Below are 5,263 nucleotides of genomic sequence, written 5' to 3'. Positions count from 1 at the left end.
AAATATTTCTCGACGCTGTCAAGCAGCACCGAGAATTTGGGCGTAGAGAATTTCTCGACACTCCTTTGCGTCGAAAATCTCGACGGGTTTTGTTGTCTACAATTAGATGTCGACGTGTACCTGCATCGAGAATGTCGACGCTATTTGCCATAGTAATATAATTTCTCGACGCTCTTCAACGTCCTAAATATATGTTAACAGCGGGAAATCGTTATGACGATTAACAGCGTCGAGATTTTAGTTTTCAATTTTTTTATAAAAAAAATTCCGCGAAGCAAATACAATCTTAAACTTGAAATCATACACAACTATATTATAGAAAAATTAAAATGACAGAGATGTCGATAACTTAAAGATATTTGTACTAATATTAATTTATATAATAATACGTTATAAACATATCATCAAAGTTTATACATTATCACCAAAGCACAAACTTAAAACTAACACAACGTCTTCTATAAATATTACAATTCCAATCGCCCTATTATTCTAAAATGGCATCTTAGAAACAAAAGTCATTCAAGGCCTATAAGTTCAAGTATATGGGCTTCATAGTTGAAGGAGCTATGCATCATCCCTATATTCCTTTCTTCCACCACCATAATCTTCAAACGCATCACGGGCCTTCAAAAGAACTTAAAAATGGTAAGTTATAGTTTCTCCCACCGTGTAAAAATAAATTAAGAGATGTCCACTATAAAGAATAAAACAATGACCAGATTGGTTATTATACCAAATGCAATAAGTATCAAATATATGAACTTCATATAATTTATTAGTCTGCATAAGTTAGAGGGCGGCGTTTATAATTTGTTCGTACTATAAAGTTCAGTTGAGTTTTGTTGCACACATTAGTGACTCTTATCCGTACCTAACTTATTTCTTTTTTGCTTTATTTTGTTTATAAAGACTGCTTGCCATAGTTGACTCGTTAAAATAGGAGCAAGTGAATGTTCCTGCTTTGCATTAAAAAAACAGGCTTAGTCTAAACTGAAAGAGTTCCAGTTGCAGCTGAGTTTTGACAGACCCCATAATCATCAATCATAACAATCAATCAATCAATCCAGTAGTATTACTAAGCATAAGTTAGATAGATAGCAAAGGGCAGGCAGAAGTTCAGTTTTGTTTTGCAAAGTTCGTAGAGTTCTTAACTAATTATAGTCAGTCAATCGATCACAAACTTCACATAATCAGACTTAGAAAGCATTAGAAATTCTAAGTGAAAGGGTTTAAACAATACCAGAGGGTTAGCCATACACAAGGCTGTTTGTGTAGCGTCTAGTTGCGTCGAAACGTCTCCACTGCAAACAGATTCTAAAACCTGAGAAAACAGCTTTGTTCATTGTCTTAATCAGTTTTGCATTCTTATCGTACTTGTCTTTTATCTCTTCAGTGAATGTGCCGACAATAAAGGTTCCATCCTTCTTCCTATGAGAAGCTTGCCAAAGTTCTACTAGGCTCATACCTTCTTCAAGTTCATCTTCCTATAAGTAGAAATTCATAGAAACAAGTTATATGCAATATTATAAAGAGACAAACCACTGTGATAAGTTGTAGTGTAGTGGGTTTAATTGTTTTATACATAATCAACACGTGTATTCGCAAAGCTTGAACTACTAAGAAATTGACTCAGAGATGCTAGTGCCTCTTTTCCATACTCAGACAATTTCTACAAAGTAATTAAATTAACGTCTTCAAAAACGTGTATAGGGTTCAGGAATCACAAAGTGGTCCTTAAAAATTAAAGTAATACAAAGCCATAAATGACTATATTCTGGTGGCTGAATATAAGTTTTGTCGATCGAAATATAAAGTTCATATATTAAAAACTTACTTTCCCTTTGGGTGATTCCTAATAGCTGACCAAGTTCACCTAGTCTTGCTTGGAAACTCCAGTTGGCACATCTTTTTTAATTTCTTCTATTGTTTACTCATCTGGTTCGTTGTATTTTCTTTAAAATTCAAACTTCTATTGCCTCCATACTCTATCAAGACGTTGGGAGAGCTAAGTTGTCATACTTTGTATCTTCATGAATCACAAAGTGGTCCTTAAAAATTAAAGTAATACGAAGTCTTAAATGACTATATGAGTCAACACAATTTCTGTTCAGTTCTGTATTGTTCTATAAAGTTCAAGTTCTACTTCGCAAAGTCCAGTTTTGTGTTACATATATTAGTGACTAATAAAGTTCAGTCAATTGTTGCTTGTTAAAGACCCCCGAAAAACTAGAATTTCCAATGATATTTCTTAAGGCACACCTGGAGATATCATCACAACAACGATTTCCAATCAAAACAAATTTACCCAAAAAATCCCAAATTTACCTCAAAACCTATAATTAACCCAACATATAACACGAAGTTTAACCCAAAATAATCTAAAATAAAAAATCAGCAAGTCAGAAACTCAACTGGTAACACTAATCCCTTATTCAGCCTCAAAATTTAGATTCAAACCCACCTTAACCCTATAGTTTTTCAAGATTTCAATCAGAATTATTACCATCCATAAAAAACAACCATATATCAGTTATTAACGAATTCACCATAAACAAACATCAAACATTAAAAATCAATGGAAAAAGAACAAAGAACATACCTGGTGAAAGTGAGAAAGCTTGTAACCTTCCGCCATACTATGAGAATTGTGATTTCAATGGAGGGTTGAAGGTAGCAGACCAAGATCGAGCAACAGATCCACGAGAGGTGTTCTTTTTTCTTTTTCTTTTTTAGCGTTTTGGTGTCGGCGGTTTCTTGTTTCACCAAACTAAAACTGGAAGACCAGGGGCTAGCGGTAGAATTTTAGAGTTAAAGACACATGCTGCACACGTGACTAATTCTCGATGCTATTTAATGTCGAGACAATAGTTCGACTTCTAACAACGTCGAGAAACTTCGCGAGATTAAATCCAGCCTCAGCAAAATTGTACAGCGTCGAGAAACTACGGAAATTGCAGTAGTGTTGATCAAGAAATATGAAATTAATCTAAATTCAGCAGATGCTCAAACAGTCATCATCAACTTAGATAGTGTAATGAAATTAATTCTAGTACCAAACTCGTAAAATTGGGAACATGGAAATTAATAGGAAACAGGAAATGTAACTGGTAGGAATAGAGACATAGACTTAGAATAGACAAGCATGTTTTCTATCCTTCCAGGCACTAATAGAAAAAATTTATTCAGTATACTCTGTCATTCATGATGTTCATCAGTATGTTTCTTTGTATTAGAAAGGACTCAACTCAATAACTTACCAAATCCATTTTCACCAAGATACAGTACCATCAATTGAATCGAATAACTCTCCTGATATCTTTCTATAAAACTGCACGAAATCGCAAGGAAAGCTCAATGAAATCGATATGGTCACAAAGTCATTAAACAATTGCAAGAACTAATCAAGGATTTTTAACTTATTGAACCAACGCTAATCAGCACACTATGACCCTTATGTCGACAGAAACCGATCAACCAAGCTAATGGTAAGATAATGTTATGTACTATTTTTTCCAACAATTCCTACCAATGAAAACTGCTACCATTTCTTCGCATCATCACAATCAAATAGAGTTTAAAGTTGGTCAATCAGGCTATCTTACATAACGCATGTCATGAGTCACCTTCCTAAATCATAGTATATGGGATTAGATATGTACAGCCCAAATCTTCTTCTTTATGTTGAATATAATGAAATACCACGTAGTAGTAGATTGGGAAAGCATTAAATTGTATACTACTAGTAGTTAATAGCAAATAAAAAGTTGAAGATGGTCAAGTTATTTGCCTGATGCTTGAAATTTAGAACTGAAAATATTACTGAAGCTTTCATTGTGCCTAAAATGGCCAGCAAACCACATGTGACAACAACTTAGAATAGCAGTTTACAATTACTCAATATAATCATCAATCAAACATGATACAACGGAAGATATTAAATGCATCATGGCTGCATCCACATTCAGATACAAGAGGGGAAAAAAAGACTTGTAACAATTGAATTTTTATTCTAAAATTATCAATTAAGAAATCCCTTAGCATCTAATAACAAAAAGTGAAACGAAACTATAAAATTGTTCAAGCGGCAAATACTTCGAAAATAAAGAAGGGGTTGGACTATCATAAACAATCAATTAAACAAACTCAAACTTGGATTTTAATGTTGATTACAAACTCAAATTCCAGATCATTCACATGGATCAATAAACCAACATTGCATTTACCGAATCATCAAACCCGATAGTCAAATTAAACAAATTCCGGATCAATTTTTCTAACCAGAAATTAAACCTAGATTACTTCACCAACTAAAGGGAGAAAATAAATAAATTAATGAGATTGTAATTATGAACTGACCTGACTACCTTCAAAGTATCCGGAATCGTGTTCAACGACGTTGAACGAAATCATAGAACCGAGATCTGAGAGCGATGAATCCTGAAAAATAGGGGAAATAAATCAAATATTTTTAAAAATTCATTGGATTTTTAGGAGATGAAAAGTGAATTTCAAAGAAATGAAGAGAAAGAGGAGAACTTATTGAAAGAGATTATTAGAAATGTAGATCTGAAACCAGTGATTTGAGAGAGCATAGAAGTTACGGAGTACTATCAGTTTAGGGTTGAGATCATAGATAAAAAATGCGGTATCGGTCACGGTCGCGGGATCGGTCGCGGAAATGATGTGTTTGTCGCGGACCGTGTCGCGGTTGTCGCGTAGGAATTGGAAATTTGAAATAGAAGCCCCATGTCAGCCCCACTCACTACCTACCCTAGTCCCCTCCCCTAAACCGTACACATGACCTAAAATGACTTTCTTTGTCTACCTTCTCTTTTCTCTCTTGTTTTAGATTTGAAAATGGAGTTCTCTACTATATTTCAGTGGAGTTTCTCCATTTCTTTCCTTTTTCCCTTTCTTTTTGTCGAAAACATAGGGAATTCGGCTGAAAACCGAGTAGATGTGAGGTTAATAGCGTTTAACGCGGACAAAATTCGTTCGAATCAGTTGAACCGACCGAGATATCGCCGTTTTTAAAAACACCTTTACAACTCGGGATATCTCGTATCGCCAGCCTCCAAAACCTTGTTAACTCGGGCGATACGAGTTAACTCGGACTAGTTTTTACACCATGGTTGAGATTGAGAAGTGAGAACGACGGGTGGGAGCGGGGCAAGTTCTCACCCAAAATGAATACGCGGAAAACCAAATAAGACCACGTGAGGGTCATGTGGCTGCGGACCAATATCTCGACGCTAATATT

General features: G+C 34.9%; 1 long non-coding RNA gene across 3 annotated transcripts; it reads right to left on the bottom strand.

The window, feature by feature from the left end:
* Positions 1–358: 358 nt before the first annotated feature.
* Positions 359–4,689, bottom strand: LOC110778155 (uncharacterized). Of its 3 annotated transcripts, none has more exons than XR_002530678.2 (6): positions 4,540–4,689; positions 4,360–4,440; positions 3,261–3,331; positions 2,603–2,945; positions 1,244–1,487; positions 359–627 (listed from the first exon to the last, which is right to left on the bottom strand). It is a non-coding gene; the product is annotated as an uncharacterized lncRNA (long non-coding RNA). The 3 variants fall into 3 exon arrangements; XR_008925753.1 differs by having other exon boundaries at positions 4,605–4,619; XR_008925752.1 differs by having other exon boundaries at positions 4,360–4,598.
* Positions 4,690–5,263: the final 574 nt, after the last annotated feature.

This window comes from Spinacia oleracea, chromosome 1, assembly GCF_020520425.1.
Source record: "Spinacia oleracea cultivar Varoflay chromosome 1, BTI_SOV_V1, whole genome shotgun sequence".
NCBI classification, from domain to species: Eukaryota; Viridiplantae; Streptophyta; class Magnoliopsida; order Caryophyllales; family Amaranthaceae; genus Spinacia; species Spinacia oleracea.
The sequence above is the reverse complement of the archived record's forward strand: the minus strand, read 5'-3'. Positions and strand labels throughout refer to the sequence as shown.